General features: G+C 50.8%; 1 long non-coding RNA gene across 1 annotated transcript; it reads right to left on the bottom strand.

Annotated features, from left to right (window-relative positions):
- On the bottom strand, positions 1-27,155 carry LOC140392369 (uncharacterized). The gene is made up of 3 exons (XR_011935311.1): positions 26,976-27,155; positions 26,745-26,866; positions 1-377 (listed from the first exon to the last, which is right to left on the bottom strand). It is a non-coding gene; the product is annotated as an uncharacterized lncRNA (long non-coding RNA).
- Positions 27,156-27,511: the final 356 nt, after the last annotated feature.

Below are 27,511 nucleotides of genomic sequence, written 5' to 3'. Positions count from 1 at the left end.
TTTTGCATTCACACAATAAAAGTGGTATAAGGGAAAGAGATAGACACAGGGTGAAGAACACAGACAAAAATAAGAATTACTGCTTCGCTTGTCCAGAATCTAAAGTTAAATAGTGTATTCCTTCAGAGAGGTTAATCAGCTGAAACTGATGTGGGGTAATCCACATCTCCAGTCCAACTGACTTCCAAAATGGGAGAGGCGTGTCGAGATGAATTAGTCTTGTTATAGACAATGAAGCACAGATGTTTTAATAGAAAAAAGTGTAGATGAGGGTCAGGCTGTTCAACTTGGAGAGCGCTCTTTTTCGCCTGTTGCTCTAGATCGAAGATGGCACACAGAGCCCAGTATCCTGTTTCTCTTCTGAGGTTAAACAGCAACTGAAGATAGAAAACAAAAGATGTACAGGTAAAGCAATTAAAATAACTCAAGTTTCGGTCATGTGACAGGGAGGTTTCAAGCCGAACTTTTCAGCTAACAAAGTCCCTTATTAAAGCCCATTGTGTTTTGAGAAGGTACCTGTGAAACCATTAGTGCGGCTCAGTGATTAGCACTTCTGCCTCACAGCGCCAGGAACCCAGGTTCATTCCTGGCTTTAGTGACTGTCTGCTTGGAGTTTGCACGTTCTCCCCATGTCTCCATGGGTTTCCTCCAGGAACTCCGGTTTCCTCCCACTGTCCAAAAATGAGCATGTTAGGTAGATTGGCCATATTAAAATTGCGACTTAGTCTCTAAAGATGCACAGGTTAGGTGGATCGGCCATGCTAAAATTGCCCCTTAGTCTCCAAAGATGCACAGGTTAGGTGGATTTCCTACGCTAAATTGCTGCTTAGAGTCCAAAGATGTGTAGGTTAGGTGGATTGGCCATACTAAATAACCCGTTAGTGTCTAAAGATGTGCAAGTTATATGGGTTACGGGGATAATGTGGGAAAGTGAGCCTAGGTGGGGTGCTCTTTCAGAGGGTCGGTGCAGATTTGATGGGCCAAATTGCCGCCTTCTGCACTGTAGGGATTCTGTGGAATAAGGAGTCCCAATAGCTCAATCCATGTCCATTGCTGGTTGCTTTCTATTCCTTCATGTCTTCCATGATATGTGCAACAACCAATGGACATGAGCAGCTGTCTCTGGCCTACAGAGGACACACATAATTATCTGTATATTGCAATACAAGAACAAAGACACTAGAATAAGTCAGAATGAGGGAGACTTTATTCAGACAGTTTCAGAAGCTGCAGGGGCTGAAATTGTAGAACACAATTAATCAAAGTTGGAAACACTGAAATCCTTTTCTTGAACTTTCCATTCTATTCAGTGTAAGTTTTTCCAGCGGGAGGAGAGGCAATGGAGGTCAGTTTGCACCCAGCTGAAGGGCTCTGAAGATGTGGAAGGCCGATCAGCCATTTTGTATGTTGACAGGGAGAGGCTGCATCCCTGACCAAGGGCGGAAGCAGCTGCACGGTCCCACAGAATTCCCTTGGTGTCAAGTCCAAACATGGGCGGTTGGTGGCCCAGTGGTTAGCACGGCTCCTCACAGTGCCAGGAACCCGGATTCAATTCCGACCTTCGGGAATTGGCTGTGTGGAGTTTGCACGCTCCCCCATAGGTTTCGTCCGGGTGTTCCGGTTTCCTCCCATAGTCCAAAGATGTGCGGGTTAGGTAGATTGGCCAGGCTAAATTGCCCCTTTGTGTCCAAAGGTGTGTAGGTTAGGTGGGGTTATGGGAATAGGACGGGGGAGTGGGCCTGGGTGGGGTGCTCTTTCAGAGGGTTGGTGCAAACCCGATGGACCGAATGGCCTCCTTCTGCACTGTATGAATTCTATGGTTCTATGAAGAGATTTCTGGAAATGCCCCATTGTAATTAGAGGACAGGCAATGAAAAGTGGAACACAAGGGGCGGGATTCTCCACTCCCGCGCCGAAGTGCCCACGTCGTCGTGAACGCCGTCGAGGTTCACAACGGCGCGAAACGGCCCCTATCCCGACCGATTCAAGGCCCGATAATGGGCTAGGAGCGGGGCCGCGTCACCTACACGCGCCAGGCCTTGTCGCCGCGTACAGGACAGGCGGCGCCGCATACATGATGCGGCCGGCACCGCATAACTGGCGTCAACTGCCCGTGCGCGGATTGGTCGGCGCCAACCCGCGCATGCGTGGTTGCCGTCCTCTCCGAGTCTGCCCCGCAAGATGGCGGACGGATCTTGCGGGGCTGCGGAAGGAAGGAGGTCCTCCTTCAGAGAGGACGGCCCGATGATCGGTGGGCACCGATCGCGGGCCACCCCACATTTGAAGTACCCCCCGGTGCAGGATCCCCCCTCCCCCCCCCGCAGACCGCCCCCCAGCGTTCCCGCGCTGTTCCCGACGGCAGCGACCAGGTGTGGACGGCGCCGGGGGGAACCCGCCGTTTTGGGCTGGTCACTAGGCCCATCCGGGCCTGAGAATAGCAGGGGTGCCGGAGAATCGCCATTTTGGGTGTCTCGGGCGATTCTCCGGCCTGCGGCCCGCAGAACTCGACGGGGCCATTCCCGCCGCTTGGGAGAATCGCGGGAGGGCGTCGGACCGGCATCGCGGGAAATTTTGGTGGCCCAGGCGATTCTCCCAACCGGCGCGGGAGTGGAGAATCTCACCCCATAAGCGCTGGTGTAAGTATGGCGGCATAGTGCGGGAGAGTAGGAGAGATATGTAAGTGAGCCTTGTCTTGTGAGTCCTGGTGAAATAAGTAAATTCCTTTTTGGACCATATCCAGGACCTGAAAACATTATAACTGACAATAACGTGCTCTGCCACTTCTCCCGAGCATTGTTGAAACATTTGCCTGTACACCTGATGTTCATTAGTGAGGAAAAGATTGCCTTTCTGCCCATAACACCATAAGAAAACTCAAGGCCCTGGTCACAGTCATTTTAACAGTGGATTCAGACAACTGGCTACTGCTAACCAGCATTGAAATATGGTCTTCCCCTTTTAGTGATCATTCGTGTCCAGCTGCCAGGTCTCTTAACCTCCCAATCGGCAAGCTTTTTGTCCCTTTATTCTTTCATGAGATCTGGGTGTCTCTGGCTGGGCCAGTATTTGAACTGAGTGCCTCGCGAGGCCATTTCAGTGGGCATATAAGAGACAACCACATTGCTGAGGATTCAGACTCACATGTAGGCCAGGCCAGATAAAGATGGCAGGTTTCCTTCCCTAAACGACGTGAGTGAACCAAATGGGTTTTTATGACAATGGACAGTAGTTTTGTCATCATCTATATAACAGGTTTATTAATTGAAATTATATTCCACCAGCTGCCATGGTGGGACTTGAACTTGTGTCCCCAGAGCATTAGCCTGGGCCTCTGGGTTAATAGTCCAGTGAAATAGGAACATAGGAATTAAGAGCAGGCATAGGCAATTCAGCGCCTCGAGCCTGCTGCGCCATTCAATCAGACCAAGGCTGATCTCTTCCTGGTCTGAAATCCACCTCCCTATCTTTTCCCCATATCTCTTTAACCCATATTTTTATAAGAAATATATCTGTCTCCTTCTTGAAACCATTCAATGTCTCAGGCTCCACCGTACTGTGGGGCAGCGAATTCCACAAATTCACCACCCTCTGCGAGAAGTAGTTTCTCCTCATCTCAGTTCTAAATCTGCCACCTCACAAACTATATCTGTGCCCTCTCATTCTAGATTGCCCCACAAGAGGGAACATTTGCTCCACATTTACTGTATCTACCTTTTAGTATTTTATATACCTCAATCATTGCCCATCTCATTCTTCTGAACTCCAGCGAGTATAAGCCCAAACTGTTTAATCTTCATAGAATCTACAGGGCAGAAGGAGGCTATTCGGTCTAGCGAGTCTGCATCGGCCCTTACAAAGAGCACCCTACTCAAGCCCATGTCTCTACCCTATCCCCGTAACCCAGTAGCCCCCACTTAACCTTTTTGGACACTAAGGGCAATTTAGCATGGCCAATCCACCTAACCCGCACATCTTTGGACTGTGGGAGGAAACCGGAGCACCCGGAGGAAATCCATGCAGACACGGGGAGAACGTGCAGACTCCACACAGTGACCCAAGCTGGGAATCGAACCTGGGACCCTGGAGCTGTGAAGCAACAGTGCTAACCACTATGCTACCATACTCTCCTCATACGTCAACCCTTTCATCCCCGGAATCAATCTGGTGAACCTCCTCTAAACTGCCTCCAATACCACCACATCTGTTGCCTCAGGAAGGCAGACAGCATTATCAGAGACCCTTCCCACCCAGGCATTGCCTTCTTCCAGACCCTTCCAGACGGTACAGAAGTCTGACTACTCGCACATCCAGACATAGGAACAGCTTCTTCCCCACAGCTACATTCCCTCGACCGCAGAAAAATACTTTTCACTGTACTTCAGTACATGTGACAATAAATCAAATCAAACCAAATTTAAAAAAATCCTTCCTCAAATAAGGAGACGAAAACTGGACACAATACTCCAGATGTGGTCTCACCAACACCCGATACAATTGCAACAATACTTCTCTACTTTTATACTCCAGTCCTTTTGCAATAAACGCTAACATTCCATTTGCCTTTTTAATTACATGCTGTACCTGCATACCGAATTTCTGCGATTCATGAACAAAGCCACCAGATCCCTCTGCCCAGATGGATTTTGAATCCGTTTTCCATTTAGGTAATAATTTGCCTGACTATGGATAACCTCACATTTATCCACATTAAACTCCGTCTCCCAGCCGATCTGTATCGGTCGACAAAATCTGTATTTCCTCTTCACTGCCTGCTTTCTCACCTAGTTTAGTATCATCCGCAGATTTTGCTATGTTACACTCTGACCCTGTTTGCAGATCATTTATATAGATTGTAAACAGTTGAGGTCCGAGAGTTGACCCCTGCGGCACCCCGCTAGTCGCAGTTCGTCAGCCAGAGAAGGACCCATTTATCCCGACCTTCTGCTTTCTGTCAGTCAGCCAATCCTCAATCCAAACTAGTATTCAACCCCAATCCCTTGCAATCTCACCTTCTGGATCAATCTTTTATACAGCAGCTTGTCAAACACCTTCTGAAAGTCTGGATTTTTCATCATTGTTGACATTACCCCTGACTCTCCTGAATGTTGTTAACTCTGGCAGTTCATTGATTACATTAGACCAAAGAGCAAAGAAATGTACAGCACAGGAACAGGCCCTTCGGCCCTCCAAACCTGTGCCGGCCATGCTGCCCGACTAAACTACAATCTTCTACACTTCCTGGGTCCGTATCCCTCTATTCCCATCCTATTCATGTATTTGTCAAGATGCCCCTTAAATGTCACTATTGTCCCTGCTTCCACCACCTACTCCGGCAGCGAGTTCCAGGCACCCACTACCCTCTGTGTAAAAAATGTACCTCGTACATCTCCTCTAAACCTTGCCCCTCGCACCTTAAACTTCTGCCCCCTAGTAATTGACCTCTACCCTGGGAAAAAGCCTCTGACTAGCCACTCTGTCAATGCCCCTCATAATTTTGTAGACCTCTGTCAGGTCGCCCCTCAACCTCCAGTGAGTTCCAGTGAGAACAAACCGACTTTACTCAACCTCTCCTCGTAGATAATGCCCTCCATACCAGGCAACATCCTAGTAAATCTCTTCTGCACCCTCTCTAAAGCCTCTGGTAGTGTGGCGACCAGAATTGAACACTATACTCCAAGTGTGGCCTAACTAAGGTTCTATACAGCTGCAACATGACTTGCCAATTCTTATACTCAATGCCCCGGCCAATGAAGGCAAGCATGCCATATGCCTTCTTGACTACCTTCTCCCCTGTGTTGCCCCTTTCAGTGACCTGTGGACCTGTACACCTAGATCTCTCTGACTGTCAATACTCTTGGGGGTTCTACCATTCACTGTATCTTCCCTACCTGCATTAGACCTTCCAAAATGCATTACCTCACATTTGTCCGGATTAAACTCCATCTGCCATCTCTCCGCCCAAGTCTCCAGACAATCTAAATCCTGCTGTATCCTCAGACAGTCCTCATCGCTATCCGCAACTCCACCAACCTTTGTGTCGTCTGTAAACTTACTAACCAGACCAGTTACATTTATATATACTACGAACAGCAAAGGTCCCAGCACTGATCCCTGTGGAACACCACTAGTCACAGCCCTCCAATCAGAAAAGCACCCTTCCATTGCTACTCTCTGCCTTCTATGACCTAGCCAGTTCTGTATCCACCTTGCCAGCTCACTCCTGATTCCGTGTGACTTCACCTTTTGTACCAGAACATCAAACATTGACCCATACATCCTAGTTCCCCACTGTTGCATTTAGGAAGTACCCCAATGATGTGCTAGGGAATCCCTGTAGGAAGTTCACACACAAGGATTTATCCGGCAATTGTCCAGAAGTGCTAACTTCCTCTGGACAATTGCACTGGACCGGGATCCAGACAGCAGAGCGATTTAAATCGATGGTTCTGCCAGTTCTGCCTGATCTTTACTCTGAAAGAGTTAGAGAAAAAAAATCACTAACTGCAGGGTAACTATTTAAACGCCTTGTACAGGACACCCCCCCATACGCATGAGCGCCCTGGGGAGCCACCACACCACCGCCACCCTCCACCCGACCCAACCGACAACTCCCGCCTGATCCGACCCCCCACTCCTGGTGTAGCGCTGTCTGACCCCACTCGCTCCTCTCCTTGACTGAAACCCACCCCTCTCCTGGACTGACCCTGCCCTCCCAGACATGAATTATAACCTCCCAGACAATCCACCTCCTTCGGATTTATTGGCCTTCAATTCCATCAATTTTACCAACACTATTTCCCTACTAATGCTGATTTCCTTGAGTTCCTCCCTCTCAGGAAACATTGTGTTCCCCAACTGTCACAATGCCCAAGGCTAGTATGTGGTCAATTTCAGGTCCAATGGACTCGGAGGCGTAATATAGGTGAAATCAGATTTAAAATACCCGATGCGCTTGGTTCAGCCAAATAAACAATAGTCACATGGGCTGGGATTCTCCCCTACCCGGCGGGGCGAGGGGGGGGTTCCGGCGTAATGGAGTGGTGGGAACCACTCCGGCGTTGGGCCGCCCCAAAGGTGCGGAATTCTCCGCACCTTTAGGGGCCAAGCCCTCACCTTGAGGGGCTAGGCCCGTGGCGGAGTGATGTCTGCCCCGCCGGCTGGCGGGAAAGGCCTTTGGCGTCACGCCAGCTGGCACCGAAAGGACTTCGCCGGGCGACGCATGCGCGGGAGCATCAGCGGCCGCTCACGGCATCCCTGCGCATGCGCAGTGGAGGGGGTCTCTTCCGCCTCCGCCATAGTGGAGACCATGGCGAAGGCGGAAGAAAAAGAGTGCCCCCACGGCAGAGGCCCGCCCGCCGATCAGTGGGCCCCGATCGCGGGCCAGGCCACCGTGGGGGCACCCCCCGGGGCCAGATCGCCCCGCGCCACCCCCAGGACCCCGGAGCCCGCCAGCACCATCTGCTCCCGCCAGTAAGGTAGGTGGTTCAATCCACACCGGCTGGCGAGGGTTGGCAGCGGCGGGACTTCGGCCCATCGCGGGCCGGACAATCGCCGGGGGGAGCCCGTCGACCGGCGCGGCGCGATTCCCGCCCCCGCCAATTCTCTGGTGGCGGAGAATTCAGGACACGGCGGGGGCGGGATTCACGCCACACCCGGCGATTCTCCGACCCGGCGGGGGGTCGGAGAATCGCGCCCCAGGTATGTAACTTTAACACATGAAACCTTTTTTTTAACAAACAATTTTATTGAGGTTTTTTTTGGCATTGTAAACAGTTACAGCTGACAGAAATGTGCAAACATCAACATCAAACCATCACTATAAAACCACTACTTCAATCAAACCATACTGCACATGCCCGCTCCACTTCCCTAGACACTACCCGCCTATTTATCCCTCCTACTCTACCCTAAACTCCGCCCCCCCTGCTTACGTTCACTCTCCCGCGAAGAAGTCGATGAATGGTTGCCACCTTCGGGCGAACCCCAGTACAGATCCCCTCAAGGCGAACTTAAACTTAATTTTTTCCATACCCAGAAAAATTGACATGTCCGAAAGCCCTAGTTCGGTCTTCGGGGGTTTTGAGTCCCTCCATGCCAGCGGTATCCGCCGCCGGCTATTAGGGAAGCAAAGGCCAGAACATCTGCCTCTTTCTCCCCCTGGACTCCCGGGTCTTCCGAAACCCTGAAAATTGCCACCCCTGGACTCATCACCAACCTTGTTTTCAGCACCCGGGACATGACCCCCACAAATCCCTCCCAGTACCCCCTAAGCTAAGGACATGCACAAAACATGTGAACATGGTTCGCTGGCCCTCCCGCGCATGTAGCGCACTTGTCCTCTACCCCAAAGAATTTGCTCATCCGAGCTACCGTTATGTGGGCCTGGTGAACAACCTTAAATTGAATCAGGCCGAGCCTGGCACATATTGCGGTTGAATTTACCCTACTCAGAGCTTCCGCCACAGCCCATCCTCCATCTCCCCGCCGAGCTCCTCCTCCCATTTGAGTTTCAGTTCCTCCGTCTGGGACTCTTCCCCCTTCATGAGCACCTTGGAGATATCCGAGACTCTACCCTCTCCTCCTTCTCCTCTAGAGACTATTCTGTCCTGGATTCTTATTGACAGGAGGCGTGGGAAGGATGGGACCTGTCTGCGTACAAAGTTCCGCATCTGTAAGTACCTAAAGTCAATTCCCCTTTCCAGCCCCGCTTTCTTCTCCAAGCCCCTCAAACTCACAAAGCTCCCCTCCAGGAACATATCACCCACCCTCCCCACCCCCTCCCACCGCCATGTTCGAAACCCTCCATCCATGTTCCCGGGGGCGAATTGATGGTTATCACATATTGGAGCCCAAACAAACGCACCCCCCCCCCCACCCCCCCCCCCCCCCCCCCCACATGCCTCCTCCACTGTCCCCATACCCGCAGGGCCGCCCCCAATACCGGGCTGGTGGAGTACCTGGCCGGCGACAGCGGTAGGGAAGCCGTGGTCAGGGCTGCCAAACTGGTGCCCCTGCACAAATCCACCTCCACTCGCTCCCAGATAGACCCCGTACCCACCATCCACTTCCTTATCATGGCTATGTTAGCCGCCCAGTAGTAGTTGATCAGACTCGGCAATGCCAGTCCCCCTCGCTGCGGCTCCTTTTAAGCATCACCTTTTTCACCCGCGGGGATTATCCCGCCCAGACAAAGCTCATGATGGTTTTGCCAGTCCTTTTGAAGAAGGACCGTGGGATAAAGATCGGGAGGCACTTAAAGATGAACAGAAATCTAGGGAGGATTGTCATCTTTACAGTCTGCACCCTCCCCGCCAGTGACAGCGGGAGTGCATCCCATCTCCGAAACTCCCTCTTCATTTGTTCCCCCACCCTAGTCAAATTTAACTTATGTAACCTGCCCTAGTCTCGTGCCACCTGTATCCCAAGTACCGGAAACTTTCCTGCACCAGCCTAAATGGCAGCTCCTTTAGTCTATTCTCCTGGCCCCCTGGCCTGCACCACAAACATCTCACTCTTGGCCATATTTAATTTGTACCCTGAAAACCGGCCGAACTTCCTCAATGTTTCCAGTATATTTTCCATCCCGGCCAGTGGGTCCGACATGTACAGGAGCAGGTTGTCCGCATAGAGAGAGACCCAATGTTCCACCCCCCCCCCCCCCCCCCCCCCCTAGTCATTCCCTTCCACCCCTTCGCAGCTCTCAACGCCATCGTCAAACGGCTCTATGGCCAGCACGAACAGCAACGTTTAGAGTGGGCACCCCTGTCTGTGTCTGGTCCCGCGGTGTAGTCTGAAATAATCTGATATTATCCTGTTCGTCCTAACGCTAGCTTTTGGGGCCTGGTACAATAGTCTGACCCAATTAACCAGTCCCTCCCCGAACCCAAACCGTCCAAGCACCTCAGACAAATAGCCCCACTACACCCAGCCGAAGGCCTTCTCAGCGTCCATTGCCACCACTACCTCCACCTCCTTGCCCGTCGGGGGCATCATGATCACATTAAGCAATCTTCTCAAGTTAGCTGTCAGCTGCCTGCCTTTCACAAACCCTGTCTGATCGTCCCCAATCACCTCTGGTACGCAGTCCTCAATTCTAATCGCCAGGACCTTGGGCAGGAGCTTGGCATCCACATTGATCAGGGAGATTGGCCTGTATGACCCGCAGGATTCCGGGTCCTTGTCCCGCTTTAGTATCAGCGAGATGATGGCTTGCGACATCGTCAGTGGCAGGGTCCCTCTGTCCCTTGCCTAATTAAAAACCCTTGTCAGGACCGGCCCCACTATCTCCGAGAACTTTTTGTAAAACTCTACTGGGTATCCATCCGGTCCCGGGGCTTTCCCCGACTGCATGGCCCTTAGGCCCCCCAATACCTCCTCCACTCTAATCGGGGCCCCCAGCCTGTCCACTAGTCCCCTGCCTACTTTTGGGAAGGTTAGTCCATCCAGGAACCTTTTCATCTCCTCCGGCTCTTCCGGGGGTTCTGAAGTGTACAGCTTACTATAGAAGGCCCGAAATACCTTATTCAGTCCTGCCGGGTCCTCCACTCTGCTCCCCTCCCCATCAACCACTCTACTTATTTCCCTGGCCGCCTCCCTCTTCCTGGGTTGCTGCGCTAGCAATCTGCTGGCCTTCTCCCCATGCTCATACACCACTCCCCTCGCCTTCCTAAGTTGTTCCACGGCCCTACTCTGTTGTGTTGGGTGTTCTGATGCACAAATGATCCAACACGGCTGTAGATGGTACAACTCAGTTTTATTGGCTAAACAACTGTAACATTTAACTCCTGGCTTGGGTACGTGCTTCACCAGCTAACCTGTGGACCCAGCCCTATCACTATCTTAGTGAGGCATTCAGCACATGGACTATGTCTGAGAGGCAGGCTGTGAGCTCTGTGCTCTGAGCTATCTCCTGGTAGAATAAGCGGGAACTGTGGTGTTCCCTGTTTTATAGTGCGTGTGCTCTCACTGGTGATTGGCTGCGATGTTATGTGTGTGCTGGTTGGTCCAACTCCCTGTCCATCAGTGTGTGTGTGATTGCACCATGATATGCTGATGTGGATATCATGACATCCCCCCCCCCTTTCACGAAGGATATGTGTCTACATGCTAATAAATAGAAATGTGTACTGAGTGTATCTGAGTATGTGTGTGCAATATTTACAACATGTACATGAGGCTAAACTATATACATAGGAAGGTGTCAGGTGCAACAGAACAACGAGGTTGTACCAATAACAGAACAAATGCAATCAACAAACGACGAGGGAAAACTTCTGGAACAATGAACGACAAGAAAAGAAACACGTTAACAGTACTGTAAAACAATTCAGTGAGTCCAATGTGCTAACAGGCTCATAAATCAAGTCTCTCAGGTGTGCGACGGATTCGGGTTGACCGCCTCAAGGGTGGGTCAGGATCCACCGGCTGAGGAATGGGCCTGGCCACGGGCGATAGAGGAAGAGGCAGAGTGTCAGGAAGCTCAACAAAGTCGACATCAGGGACAACAGGAGGGCGTGGCACCGGTGCATGATCTTGTAGCGAGCGCGGAAGCAGACGAAGGGCCCGCCGATTACGGCGGCGAATGGAGCCATCGAGCATACGAACCAGGAATGAGTGGGCAGCCACGTGGCGGAGAACCTCGGTGGTTGCCGACCAGCCACCTGCCGGTAGGTGTATGCGGACGTTGTCTCCAGGCGCCAGGGCAGGAAGATCTGTCGCCCGAGCGTCATTTGCCACCTTCTGCTGAGCACGCTGTTGTTGCATCCTTTGCAGTACTGGAGCATGGTCGAGGTCAGGAACATGAATGGACGGCACAGTGGTCCTGAGGGTGCGACCCATTAACAGCTGGGCTGGCGAGAGGCCCATGGACAGTGTGGCTGAGCGATAGGCCAGCCGGGCTAAATAGAAGTCAGATCCGGCATCAGCAGCCTTGCAGAGGAGCCGCTTCACAATGTGGACGCCCTTTTCCGCCTTGCCATTCGACTGAGGATGCAAGGGACAGGACGTCACATGTGTGAAGTTGTATGAAGTGGCAAAGGAAGACCATTCTTGGCTCGCAAAGCAAGGCCCGTTGTCAGATATGACGGTGAGCGGAATTCCATGGCGAGCAAAGGTTTCTTTGCATGCCTGGATGACAGCTGATGACGTCGTGTCGTGCAGGTGTATGACCTCCAGATAACTTGAGAAGTAGTCAATAAAAATAATGTAGTCCCTGCCGAGTGCATGAAAGAGGTCCACGCTCACCTTCGCCCAGGGGGACGTGACCAACTCATGAGGCTGAAGGGTCTCAGGGGGTTGCGCCGGCTGAAACCTTTGGCAGGTGGGGCAATTGAGCACCATGTTGGCGATGTCGTCGCTGATGCCCGGCCAGTACACAGCTTCTCGGGCCCACCGCCTGCACTTTTCAACTCCGAGATGGCCTTTGTGCAGTTGTTCGAGGACAAGCCGGTGCATGCTGTGTGGGATCACGATCTGGTCCAACTTCAAGAGGACACCATCAATGACGGCCAAGTCGTCCCGGACGTTGTAAAATTGTGGGCACTGCCCCTTGAGCCACCCTTCTGTCATGTGGCGCATCACACGTTGTAGAAGGGGGTCAGCCGCAGTCTCACGGCGAATGTGGGCCAGACGTACATCAGTGGCCGGCAGATTGGCCGATGTGAAGGCTACTTGTGCGTCGACCTGACAAACGAACCCCTCTGAGTCGGGCGGTGTGTTGACCGCTCTGGACAGAGCATGTGCGATGATGAGATCCTTCCCCGGTGTGTAGACAAGTTGGAAGTCGTACCTCCGGAGCTTGAGCAGAATGCGCTGGAGGCGAGGGGTCATGTCGTTGAGGTCCTTCTGAATGATGCCGACCAGGGGGCGATGGTCGGTCTCCACAGTGAACTGCGGAAGACCATATACATAGCCGTGAAACTTGTCGATGCCAGTCAACAGGCCTAGGCACTCCTTCTCAATCTGCGCATTGCGCTGTTCTGTGGGGGTCATGGCCCGCGACGCATATGCAACCGGAGCCCATGATGCGGTGTCGTCCCGTTGCAGGAGTACCGCCCCAATGCCAGACTGGCTGGCGTCAGTTGAGATCTTTGTTTCCAGTGTGGTATCGAAAAACGCCAGAACCGGGGCGGTGGTGAGCTTGACCTTGAGTTCCTCCCATTCACTCTGGTGTGCGGGCAGCCATTGGAACTCCGTTGTCTTTTTGACCAGGTGGCGAAGAGCAGTCATGTGCGAAGCAAGGTTAGGAATGAACTTCCCCAGGAAGTTGGCTATCCTGAGAAAGCGCAGCACTGCCTTCTTATCTGACGGCAGCTGCATGGCTGCGATGGATGCCACTTTGTCGGCATTCGGCCGCACACCCGACCGGGAGATGTGGTCCCCCCAAAACTTTAGCTCAGTCTGGTCAAAAGAGCACTTGGCTCAGTTAAGGCGCAGGCCCTGATCCCGTATCCGTGCAAAGACATGCTGGAGTCGACTGATGTGCTCCTGTGGTGTGGTGGACCAAATGATAACGTCGTCTATGTAGACGCGTACCCCTTCGATGCCCTCCATCATCTGTTCCATGATGCGATGGAACATCTCGGAGGCCGAGATGATGCCGAATGGCATCCTATTGTAGCAGTATCTGCCAAATGGAGTGTTGAAAGTGCACAGCTTCCTGCTGGACTGATCCAATTGAATCTGCCAAAAGCCCTTTGAGACATCAAGCTTGGTGAATATTTTTGCCCGAGCCATTTCGCTCGTGATTTCTTCTCATTTGGGTATGGGGTAGTGTTCCCTCATAATGTTGTGATTCAATTCTTTTGGGTTGATCCAGATCCGGAGCTCGCCGGAGGGCTTCTTGATGCACACCATGGAGCTGACCCATGGCGTTGGCTCCGTGACCCGGGAAAGCACTCCTTGGTCCTGCAGGTCCTGCAGCTGCTGCTTGAGGCGGTCCTTGAGTGGGACCCTACGAGGTGCGTGAATGACCGGGGTGGTGTCCGGTTTGAGCCATATTTTGTACGTGTAGGGCAGTGTGCCCATGCCCTCACAAACCTCCTGGTTGTGCGCGAGGAGTGAGTGGAGCTGCGCCCTAAAGTCTGCATCCGGGAAATCGGACGTGCCTTCTGGAGACAGAGTGTGTACCCGCTGAACGAGGTGGAGGATCTTGCATGCCTGTGTGCCTAACAGAGAGTCCTTCGAGGATCCTACGATTTCAAATGATAATGTGGCTTTGTGTGAGTTGTGTGTAACTTCGAGCTGGCAGGACCCCGTGGCTGGGATGACGTCGCCATTGTAGTCAACCAGCTGACAGTGGGATGGCAGAATCGGTCGTTTAACCTTCAGGGTCTGGAAGGCTGACCATGCAAGGAGATTGGCGAAGGCAGCAGTGTCCAGGCGAAATGTGATTTGGTATCGGTTGACCGTTAGGGTGGCACGCCACTCATCGCCCGGATCAATGCTGTGCACTGGCAGCGGCTGGTGGTTCCGACTTGGGGACATCCGGTTCTTGTGGATTACCGCAACGCGGAAGGGCTCCCTGTCTGCGGTATTGCTGGTCTGCATACTATCTGGATATGACTCAGTGTAGGGGGGCTGAATCGCCCGCAAGTCCCTGCGAGGCTGGCGGAATTGTTGGGAGTTGGCAGGTTGAGCTGCTCGACAGCAGGCAGCATAGTGGCCCATCCTGCCACAGCGGAGGCATCGTCGCGCTTTGGCCGGACATTGCCGCTTTAAGTGGGCGGAGCCACAGTTGCCACACGTCGTGACGTCATGGCGTTCATTGCGTTCGTTGCGCCATTGTGCATGCGCTGCCCGGTCCTGCGTAGAGCGCGCCTGCGCATCACGTCCCTCTGCATCAACGTCCCCACTTTTGGCGTGTACAAGCGCGGGAGGCCTCAGAAAGTGCGCAAAATGACCGCCCTTGTCCGGGCCGCGGGCCAGGAGGAACTCGATCGACTGGACCCCCTCCGCCTCGTCAGACCCGAGCCGTGCCGTTTCGGCTGCCTGGATTTGGGAGTACCGGCTTGTCGTGTTCTCATGGAGGACGCAGGTCTCGATGGCAGTCGCTAGGGTGAGGCGCTTTATTTTAATGAGCTGCTGGCGTAGGGTGTCCGAGATGACCCCAAAAACTATCTAATCCCGTATCATGGAGTCGGAGGTGGCCTCATAGCCGCAGGACTGCGCGATGATACGGAGGTGTGTCAAGTAAGATTGGAAAGGCTCATCCTTACCCTGCAGGCGCTGCTGGAATAGGTACCTCTCGAAGCTCTCATTGACTTCCACGCTGAAGTGTTCCTCGAACTTCAGAAGCACCGTCTTATATTTTGTTTTGTCCTCGCCATCCGTGAATGCCAGGGAGTTATAGATGTGGATGGCCTGTTGCCCCGCCGTGGAGAGGAGGAGGGTGATCTTCCTGGTGTCTGAAGCATTCTCCCTTTCTGTGGCTTCTAGGAAGAGCTGGAGCGCTGTTTAAACAGCTTCCAGTTTACGCCGGGATTACCAGCGATTCGGAGCGGCTGCGGCGGGCTGATGTTTTCCATGGAGCAGGATGGCGGATTTCTGAAAGGGTGCAGGTAGGTCTCACAGTCGCTGGTTAGCTTCCACTACTGGTATCATGTCATGTTGGGTGTTCTGATGCACAAATGATCCAACACGGCTGTAGATGGTACAACTCAGTTTTATTGTCTGAACAACTGTAACATTTAACTACTGGCTTGGGTACGTGCTTCACCAGCTAACCTGTGGACCCAGCCCTATCACTATCTTCATGAGGCACTGAGCACATGGTCTATGTCTGAGTGGCGAGCTGTGAGCTCTGTGCTCTGAGCTATCTCCTGGTAGAATGAGCGGGAACTGTGGTGTTCCCTGTTTTATAGTGCGTGTGCTCTCACTGGTAATTGGCTGTGATGTTATGTGTGTGCTGGTTGGTCCAACTGCCTGTCCATCAGTGTGTGTGTGATTGCACCATGATATGCTGATGTGGATATCATGACATACTCGTGGACAGCACCCCCAGTTCCGCCTGCAATCTCCGTCTCTCCCTGAGTAGGTCCTTCCCCGGGGACCCCACATGCTCCTCGTCTATCCGGTGAATTTCCCTAACCAATCTGTCCATTTCTGCTCTGTCCGCCCTGACCCTGTGAGCCCGAATTGAGATCAGCTCCTCCCTCACTACTGCCTTCAGCGCCTCCCACAGGGTTGCTGCTGAAACCTCCCCCGTATCGTTCACCTGCAAGTAATTTTGCACACACTTCCGAAGTCTCTCACATACCCTCCTCCGACAACAGTCCTACGTCTAACCTCAATTGCGGGCGATGGTAATTCTCCCCCCCCCGACCTGCAGGTCCACCCAGTGCTGGGCATGGTCCGAGATAGTGATTGCCGAGTATTCCATATTCTTTACCTCCCCTACACAGTCCCTGCTCACGATAAAAAAATCAATCCTAGAACATACTTTATGAACATGCGAATAAAACGAGTAGCCCCTTCCTGTCGGCTGTCTGGCTCTCCATGGGTCCACAGCCCCCATTTGCTCCATGAACCCTTTCAGCTCCCTTGCCATTGCTGGGAGTCTGCCCGTTTGGGGCATGACCGGTCCAGCCCCGGGTCAAGGGCCGTATTAAAGTCCCCCCCCCATTATCAACTTACGTGAGTCTAGGTCCGGGATCTTCCCGCACTCTTTTACAAAGTCAACGTCGTCCCAGTTCGGCGCATATATGTTCATCAGCACCACTCTTCTCCCCTCCAGCTTGCCCCTTACCAGAAGGAATCTGCCCCCGCTGTCTGCGACTACGCCCTCCACCTCAAATTGAACCCGCTTATTGATCATAATTGCTACCCCTCTGGACTTAGAATCCAAGTCCGAGTGGAAGACCTGGCTGATCCTGCCCCTCCTTAGCCTAGTCTGGTCAGACACTTTCAGATATGTCTCCTGCAACATAATTATGTCCACCTTTAGAGCCCGCAAATGCGCGAACACACGTGCCCTTTTAACTGGCCCATTTAGTCTCCTGACATTCCAGGTGATCAGCCTGGTTGGGGGGCACAACCCCCCACCCCGCCAGTCAGCCATAACCTTTCTTGGGCCCGCCCCCGGCCCATGCGCCGTGCCATTCCTGGCTCGCCTCTTGGCTACCTCCACCCCGACCTCCTTTCCATTATCTACTTCAGATCCCCCCCCCACGTCAGCAAAATAACTCCCCCCCCCCCGCCCCACTAGCAACATCCCCCGATAACCCCACCCCTGCCATTCACTGGCTGTATTCTTCCCCCCCCCCCACCTGACTCCCTTGACTAGCCAATCTGCTAGCCCGGTGACTCATCGCTCCGGCGCCCCCTTGTCTCACTCCCATTGTTTCCCCGACCTCATCTCCCCACTCCCCAGCACACCATCCCCCACTCCGACCCACTGGAGCAGTCTCATTAAGATGGGAAAGATCAAACAAGATGTAAACATCAAACAGCAACGCGAGGCTGCTCCAGGTACAGTACAGTTCCAGCTGTGTACACAGAAAAGTGTTAACCCACGTCCCTTTCTGAGCACCAAAAAGAGAAAAAAGAAATATATAACACCGCAATACAAGGAAAAACATTCGGGGGCGGGGGGGGGGTGCAAAATTACTTGCAGGTGAACGATACAGGTCCCCCACAGGCAAAAACTGCCCACACAAGAAATACACAAGGCACCTTTAAAGCAGTAATGCAGTCCAGGCACAGTAAGCGTCCCTTCAACCAGTAACTCTCGGACCCTAGCTTGCGTCCGTGGGACCTTTTTTCGAGACCAGCCCCTGATCCCTCACAAAAGTCCATCGCTTCTTCGGGCTCGGAGAAGTAGTGGTGTTGGCCCTGATGCGTAACCCAAAGACAGGCCGGGAAGAGCGGACCAAACTTCACGTGCTTTTTGAACAACACCTCCTTAACTTGTTTAAAGGCTGCTCGCCGCCTGGCCACCTCCTGGCTTGGGGCCTGGTAAATGCGAAGGACACTGTTATTCCACGTGCTGCTCTTAGCGCTCTTTGCCCACTGCAGTACCCGCTCCTTCTCCACAAACCTGTGGAACCTAATCACCATCGGACGGGGGGCCCCCTGGACGCACCTGTCTCGCCTGTACTCTGTGTGCCCCCTCCAGCTCCGGTGGTCGTGGACAGGCGTCAGCCTCCATCAGCTGAATCAACAGGTCCGCCACGAATGCTGTGGCATCAGCTCCCTCCGCCCCCTCCGGGAGGCCGATGATCCTCAGATTTTGTCTACGGGCTCTATTTTCCAGCTCCTCTACTCTCTCCAGCAGTCTTCTCTGTCTCTCCTTCAATCCGTCGACTTCTAGCGCAGCAATCGTCTGCCGTCCGCCTGCTCCTCCATCGCCTCTCCCAGCTCCTTAACTTTTTCGTCCTGGGCATCCAGTCTCTGGTTCAGCTGATCCACTACCTTCTGAAGTGGGTCCAAGTTATCCCGCTTCAACGATTCAAAACTGCTCTTTATCACCTGCGGCATGTTTTCCAGCGCCTGCTGGATCGCCGGGTCCGAGGTCCACAGGTCCGCCATCTTTGCTCCCAGGTCAGCTTCCCCTGCACCTCGCCTTTGCCCCTTCCTCTCCCGTTTGCGCTGCTTTCTGCTCTTCCGCAGTTTCATACAGCTCTGCCCATTCCTCAGCACCTCCGTGGCCGTCTTTCCAGTGCTCCGCAGTCCCGCAAACCGAGGAACCAGGTTCTCAAATCCCGCCGGAGTGAGAGCCCCCGAATGTGCGGCTCACTCACTCATTGCCGCCACCGGAAGTGACATAACCTTTTATTATGTACAGTATTGTAAGGGTCCTTCCTGTTTATTCCCTATTTATTTCCATATTTCCCCTTTCTTTTATTTTTGCCATTACATTTTTGATCCATGGATGATTAATGGACACATGTCTTTTAAGGCAGCCTCTATCTTTAATTCAAGCAGAAGAATCTAGAAGGCTGTGCTGGTTTAAACAGCTGGAGACTGGTCGGCACCAGTGAGAGAGATGGGTTGGGACTCAGTTTGAATTGACCCAAATGAATTCACCCAAAAGGTTGTGCTCTGCCCGGTAACAGGTGGTGATTGGATCTCATCCCACCGGTATGCTTTTCAGACTTTCAAGTTTTCAGTTTGACTCCTGGCAGCAGGAAGAGAATAAACTCTCCATTTTATCTCCATAAAGGCTGTGTTTTTGAACTGGCAGAGAGCATGGATGAATCTATTTACAGGAGAACCATTACAAGGAAAAGTCCTGAACTTGCTATATCTCTCTAGAAAGACTGAGAGTGCTCTTTCCCTGAAACTACAGAAGCCGGAATGCTAACCTCGAACTGAAAGCAAAGTTTGAACAGAAATAAGATGCTTCTCCAGAAGGCTTGTGAGTAATGTATTTTCTAAACCTGAATGAATGAGTGAATCTACAGAGAAAATCTGTAGGCTGTAAACTAAGGACTTGAATATGCAAGCTTGCTGTGAAGAAAAGTGTGCCAAAACCATCAACTGAGGCAAAGACTGTCTCTTCCTTTCATTTATGATTTTTACCCCTTTCCACCCCTCTGTGTTTTTCTGTATTGTTTGTGTGCGTACAGGGTGGGGGGCAAGTTGAAGTGGGAATTAGGTATCATTCAATAGTTCACCAGTTGTTTTGGCTGCCTATTTCATTACAGCTTTTTTGTGATTAATAAACAGGAATCATGTTTACATTTACAAACCTGGGGCGAAATTCTCCCCCAACGGCGCGATGTCCGCCGACTGGCGCCCAAAACGGCGCCAATCAGACGGGCATTGCGCCGGCCCAAAGGTGCGGAATGCTCCGCATCTTTGGGGGCCGAGCCCCAACATTGAGGGGCTAGGCCGGCGCCGGAGGGATTTCCGCCCCGCCAGCTGGCGGAAATGGCATCTGTTGCCCCGCCAGCTGGCAGAAATGGCGTTTGGTGCCCCGCCAGCTGGCGCAGAAATGCGGCGCATGCGCGGGAGCGGCAGCAGCCGCCGACAGTTTCCCGCGCATGTGCAGTGGGGAGAGTCTCTTCCGCCTCCGCCATGGTGGAGGCCGTGGCGGAGGCGGAAGGGAAAGAGTGACCCACGGCACAGGCCCGCCCACGGATCGGGGCCCCGATCGCGGGCCAGGCCACCGTGGGGGCACCCCCCGGGGTCAGATTGCCCCGCGCCCCCCCCAGGACCCTGGAGCCCGCCCACGCCACCTGGTCTCGCCGGTAAATACCAGCTTTGATTTACGCCGGCGGGACAGGCAATTTCTGGGCGGGACGTCGGCCCATCTGGGCCGGAGAATTGAGCGGGGGGTCCCGCCAACCGGCGCGGCCCGATTCCCGCCCCCGCCCAATCTCCGGTACCGGAGACTTCGGCGGGGGCGGGATTCACAGCGGCCAACGGCCATTCTCCGACCCGGCGGGGGGTCGGAGAATGACGCCCCTGGTGTCTGTAATTATGGACAGCCAAAGGCTAAAGACTTTGGCTATTTTTATAAGAATTATTGGTTAATTCACTTGTGTTGTGACTCTGGTGCTGGAATTGACCGTGCACTAGCCCAGGGTGTCATAACAGTATTATAATTAAACAGACATAAAATGTAACTGACTGTCCACTACCCGATTTCCCTTCACTCTCGGTCTCGCTCTTCCTCGCATTCTTTTATCTCCCAGCTCTGCTCTGCGTCTCACTCTTCCATCTCCCGGCTGCACTCTCAGTCTCATTCGTTCTCACACTCTTTTATCTTCCCGGCTCCATTCTCAGTCTCCCTCTTCCTCACGCTCTTTTTATCTCCCGGTTCCCCTCTCGAAATGAAATGAAAAATGAAATGAAAATCGCCTATTGTCACAAGTAGGCTTCAAGTGAAGTTACTCTGAAAAGCCCCTAGTCGCCACATTCCGGCGCCTGTTTGGGGAGGCTGGTACGGGAATTGAACCGTGCTGCTGGCCTGCCTTGGTCTGCTTTAAAAGCCAGCGATTTAGCCCAGTGTGCTAAACCAGTCCTCTCCTTGAGGAACCTGACATTCCAGGTCTGAAAATTCATTTTGATGAGCTAACGGTGCCTGTGCATGATTGTTTTGTTTACCAAGATGTGGCTGTTGCACCCGGAATACCACATGGTCTTGGAAAAGAGGGACTTTGGTCCAATGGCAAAGAGGTTCCGAGATGGTTGGAAGCCGGGCTGTGTTGAGAGACATTAGCAATGGTCTGTTCATACAGATGTGACCTATGGCCAGGAGTAGTGACATTACCCATGTGGTATATGTTTAGCTGTTGTTGTATAAAGAGTCAATGGTTCTGCTCCTTTTCCACAAACACCTTTAATTTACTTCACCAGACTCTGTACAAAACTCTAATATCACATCACCTGACACAAAGGCCACCTGAAGCCCCTTTACATATCAGTGTCAATTATTGGATACTTAACATAAATGAGACAACTAATTGGAATGTCTCTTAACCCATTACTTAACAACACGTGCGCACACAGACACACACACCTCTCACCAGACTGCTTTTGAGTTACTGGGTTAGACACGATTTAACTCCACTCTCCTTGACCTCTTGCATATCTCTCAGTTTGACTGAGGAGTCCTTGAATTGGTGACCTCTGACACGGAATGCATACAACCCCCTCCAAACTGGTTCTAGACAGGCATGCCACACAGTTTTAATATAATGTATAATGCGATTAATTTAGAAGCGACAGGGAATAATTGTCTGAAATTGCAGGGAACTCGTTTTCTCCATATGATCCTTTGCTATTAAAAGTATCTTAGCTGCTCGTTACTCACAACCTCCTGTAATCTCATACATCACCAGGGCAAATTTCCAGCTCAACATAAACTGCAGGCGTGGGAGCTCCTGAGATAGATTACTGTAAATACCTCATCTAATTTGTTCATACACAAACAACTTACTTTCAAATATCCTTTCTCTGCTCCTCCGGCCCATTACCCTCTGCCCTCTCCCACCAGCACCATTCCCTCCCCTATTACATGTCCAGATTTTTATTTTAAAATACTTATCCATCTTTAAAAGTTCCTGGAGATTCTGCTTCACCTGCTTCTGTAAAATAGTTCTCCTAAACCCCCCCACTTTGGAAATGCTGTTGTGTGTTGACTCCTGTGTGGTTTCAAACAATTTATTGTCCCATTATCTGATGGTTCAAGAGCTCTGGGACACAGTGGGGACCGGAAACTACAAGTAATGTCTGACAGTAAGAAAGTATCTTGGCGATGCCATCAGTCAGGGTGGCACCACTCAGACCTGTACTCCAGAGGGAAATCAAGCTCTCTGTCTGTACGACTGCACAATCCAATGTGCGTGGCAGGAAGAGGGGCAGAGTGATGTCACAATGGTCACCTTCCCTGGCTGAGAAACTCCATAAGACAAAGCTCATTTCCTGACATTATTGCGAATCAGAAAAGCTGTTCTGAAAATTACCAAATTACCTGGAATTATTTTCAGCATTAAATAATCACTCTTTTTAAATTGCCTTAAGTCACAGTTTGTTGTCTGTCACAGCAGGGTATGAGTCAGTTTCTGACTATTCTTGTGTCAAGTTACAGGTCCCCTGCATTGTAACTGTAGCAATATTGTTTTAATAATCCAATTGCATTATGACTTCCATTAAATGCCTCTATCTACAACAAGAAATTGTTACATAAAATGCAATGAGAAATGCCCAGTTGCACTTGTAGCTTGATAGGTGCACAGAGATTGGATCTTTATTTTAACCCAGTACCGTGAAGAATGTATATATGTTTGCATCATTTTGAAGATGAATGCTTTGGCAATGCAATGTAACCTCCCCATTGAGCCACTGGAACTGTTTCATGTACAGAATCCCCACCTGCAGATTGGACCGTCTGGCCAAGTTCTTCCTTGCGAGGAAGGAGTGTAATTTAGAAAATGAGTCACGTCGTTGCCTGTGTGACTCCCTACGGCTTGGTTACAGACTCTGAACAGTGTGAGGACATTCCTCGCAAAGGTAAAAAGGCAGAATGATAAAAAAATGATTGAAAATTCAGGTGAGAAATGAATAAATAAAGCTGAACAGGGCACTGATGATATTTAACATAAGGAGGTTCTAATTTCTGCTTATCGTTTTGCATCTTGGGTTAACTTAGAAATGTCAGCCAAGTAAAACACAATTTTAAGATGTGCATGAATGGGAACTGAACTGACAAATGCCTGTGCACTTATCTAGAAATTGTGTCAGCCCTAACACATAATTTCCTGACCTTTTATTTTAATGGATGAAAAATCACCGTCTGGAGTGTCTATTGTTACAATCCTCACTGAGACCGCCACCTTTAAAAAATAGATTTGAATTTCCAGCGACCAACTAAACGGATCACCTGACAAGATTTCAAGTTTTCAGACTTTACTGTAACAACAAGCTAAAAGAAACATTGACTGAACACTATTTTTGGAGTTTATACTCAAAACTACAGAAAGGAAACTCCCTATTTAACTTTTTGACAATTAAAAATCTCCTACTATGGTTTTAATTTACACTGTCCCTTAAGTAGACATTTATTTCTACAGGGACCAATCTCAGCTCTTTGGGGCTCACTTCCGTTTTCCGTTCCCAGCTGGGTAACTTTTAATTCCAGAATTGACAATTATTGTGCAGGTTACATGAGAGATTCATTCGCTCTAACTCAAGTTAGGCAAATGTTCCAACCTCCTTTAAACCATTATGAACTTGGTCATTTCAAAATGAAGGCAGCTCCCACTTGTGTTCTGCATGGTAAATGATAGGGTCTCATACTTTCCTGTGTCACCTGAGGTTATTCATGATAATCCACCTTCTCAACCTTATCCCTCCCCTGAGGTGTGGTGATCCTCAGGTTAAATCACCGCTAGCCAGCTCTCCCCCTCCAGGGGGAAAGCAGCCATGATCATCTGGGACTGTGACATCTTTACTTTTATTTTAATTAGGGTCAGAATTTTCTCTGCTTCAGATGCAGGACTAGCCACTTTTATCTCCTTTGCTCTGCCTCTTAGGTAGCTGCAGATTGACTTATGTCTGTGAGTTTCAGGGATATCTTGAGTCCCTGTAACCAACAACACAATACATTGCTATGAGGCAGCCAGTTTAGCCCAGTTAGCTGGACAGCTAGTTTGTGATGCACATCTAGGCCAAAGCATGGGTTCAATTTCCGTACGGCTGAGGTTATTCATTAAGGCCACCTTCTCAACTTTGCCCCTTGCTTGAGGTGTGGTGATCCTCAGGTTAAATCAGCACCAGTCAGCTTTTCCCCTCAAGGGGGAAGCAGCCTACGGTCATCTGGGACTATGACATTGCTATGGACTCTTCCCACCCTAAAGCCCATCTCCATGGCAACATGAATCACATGAGTCATGTATTAAGAAATGCCGATTAGCTATCATCTATACCTCAACTATCTTGGAGTTACACAGACAGGTCAAAGTATAACCATTTATAAAACCTGAATTCCTAACAGCTCCTTGTGAAACTTGGAGACAAAGTTTACCCAGTCAGTATAATTACCCTTGCTATTGTCTACAACTGTGAACACATTGCACTCTTTCCCCCAGTAAAAAGTCACATGGCCACCTTCATTTCCCCAATATACCTAAACTTAGACAATCCCCAAACATAACAATGTTGTAAACTTCATATTTGCAATATGTAGTCTTTTATAATTTGGTATAATCCTTGTGGGGGAAATATAATCCAAAATAACCAGATTCAATGAGTGTATCCCCCCCCCCACAAAACTGCCCCCAACCCTCTTGGGATGATTCGGCTTGTTGGCTGGAATTTACAGGCCGTTCCCAGCGGCGGGATATTTTGGTTCTGGCAACGGCAAAACCCTGTGGTGGGTTTCCTGGCAGAGGGGCTGCCCGTAGACAATGGCAGGAGCAGAAGACCCTCCCGCCGGCCAATGGCCTCGCCTCCACCTAGGCGGAAACCTGCCCTTTGCAATTATTTCTTTTAAGACTAGCCTGAACCAATTTAACTTAAACAGGCAAATGGTAATTCAGATAAAAATGTGAATTGAAAGTCAAATAATCAATAAGATAAAAGATACATTTTCCTCACAAGCACACACTCTACTCACCGCACATATGTGACACCACGTGCAGTTCCCACGTTCTCTCACCCAGCCTCCAGCAGGTAGAGTCACTTATTTCACCACTCAATCACTTTGGCTCAGGTTGAGTTCAACAGCAGCTGTATTCCATCTGATGTCCCCGGTTATGGTTAACACCACGAGTTGCATATCTATGAGCCCTCTCTCACTTGGCTCACATCAGTCCTGATGGTGCAGTTTTCCACAGTTCCTTCTCACACAACCAAACCAACAACACCCGGTTCACGATTTGGTTTCCTGAGACAGGCTCCACACTCGTTCATAGGCCTGAGTTGTTCAGATTGGTTTCAGGGTTCATTCTCTTTTCCTTTGTTTGCACATCATTTCCCCAAATACTATTTTTCTCCTTATTGCCAGACAGAAAACTTGCTTTGTCGTGGAGAATTTTGCTGGCAATTCCTCAAATGAATTCCATGTTCCAATATCTCTGTCCGATTTCTCTATGTGTTTGTCTTGTGCTGATCATCTTCTGGCTCCAGCTCTCCTTTGTGTCTGAAGCTCTGCAGTTTTTCTCTGTTTGTCTCCTGTGCCCCCCCCCCCCCATTATAGAACCTCTGAGTCTTCACAGCAGTAACTTCTTTGTCTATCTTCTATGCGTCTCCTGCCGCAGACCCTTTTTGCCTCCACCATCATGACCCTGTACCTGAACTTCCTTTCTGTCATTAGTGTTTCCAGGTCAAAGGCTGCCAGATCACAGGGACTACTATTTCTTACGATACAAAAATAATGGCGGCACTGCTGACTCAGGCGCCGAGGGCCCGGGTTCAATCCTGGCCCTGGATCAACGCCCATGTGGAGTTTGCCCATTCTCCCCATGTCTGCGTGGGCCTCACCCCCACAACCCAAAAAGATGTGCAGCGTAGGTGAATTGGCCACTCTAAATTGGAAAAAAAGAATTGGGTACACTTAAGTTTATAAAAAATAAAATAAAATGAATTATTCAAAAATAAATGACAACTGATTCCTTTACAACTCATGCAAACGCTCAGAAATCCTTTACAAACATTCTTAAGAACAATTACAGATTCCACAGGCATTTTAAAGAAATTACACTTGTTTTCTTTCAGTACTGCTTCCGAGGCAAAAGTCATCGCAGGTTTTAAAGATCGGTATCGATAGAACATACAGTGCAGAAGGCCATTTGGCCCAGCGAGTCTGCACCGACCCACTTAAGCCCTCACTTCCACCCTATCCCCGTAACCCAACAACCCTTCCTAACCGTTTTGGACACCAAGGGCAATTTATCCTGGCCAATCCACCTAACCTGCATGTCTTTGGACTGTGGGAGGAAACCAGAGCACCCGGAGGAAACCCACACAGACACGGGGAGAACGTGCAGACTCCACACAGACAGTGACCCAGCGGGGACCCACAGTGCTATCCACTTGTGTTACCATGCTGCCCGGTATGAAACCGGCCTTCAATCTTCGTGAGTAAGGAGCCGTTTTCGAATCGTCCTTGTAAATCAGCCATGAATCCTCAGCACAAAACAATTCTGAAATGCCTCACAATAGTCAGAATAATGTTCACTTGCTGATGGTTCTCGGTGTGGGACCCGCACATGCTTGGCTGCCAGTAACCGCCACCTCTTGCTCCTTTGTAGCAAGTTAGAATACCAGAGCGGGTTTAATTTCTTGAGTTATTTTCCTACCTTTTCCCCTTTATGAATGCTGAGAAACCTGCGGGTTGATCCCAGAATTTACAGGTTTTTTTTATTTATTCATAACCTTTTCCACTTCATGAGGGTTTGCTCTTATTCGTTTCTATGGGAACCTGGAAGATTAAAGAGATAAATGGATATAAGTGTTGTGAACATTACTGTGCATGGGCATTTCAAAAAAAATGTATACAAGGGAATGACTTATCCACAGATGTGACTTACCCGACTCTCGAGGCTTGGCCCCGATCTGTGTCTGGTACTGAAATAAATTACTCCAGAATACAGTGATTTTAAGGAGCTTTTGACCTCAAGCAGTGAGTGAAGAACATGCAGTAGCAAAATGTAATTCTGCTGGGAACGCATTCGTTCCCTATCATAACACAATTACAAGGTTGAAGATTCTTTCATTCGCAGTCCTCCGACAAGAATTTGGCTCCAATTAGGCTGAATTTTCCAGGGGACATCAAGGGCTGGATTCGCCAATTTTGCGGCTAAGTGCAGACGCCAACATGGGAACTGTGGCCTTTCACGACACCAAAATCGGCGCCAAACCGTCACCGATTCCAGGACCGGTGAGGGGCTAGCAGCCACAGCCGGGTAAAACTCCGGGATGCCGTGCCAAGAGCGGCTGCAGAATAGCCAGGTCTGTGGCTGCACATGCGCACGGTGGCCTGCGGGGCGGCCGGCGCCATGCTGCACGCCTGCCAGATAGTGCCCGCTGTCTCCATTCCACAGACAATTAGTCCAAATGGGGAAAG

This window comes from Scyliorhinus torazame, chromosome 16, assembly GCF_047496885.1.
Source record: "Scyliorhinus torazame isolate Kashiwa2021f chromosome 16, sScyTor2.1, whole genome shotgun sequence".
NCBI classification, from domain to species: Eukaryota; Metazoa; Chordata; class Chondrichthyes; order Carcharhiniformes; family Scyliorhinidae; genus Scyliorhinus; species Scyliorhinus torazame.
Note: the sequence above shows the minus strand (reverse complement) of the source record. Positions and strands in the feature narration are given on the sequence as shown.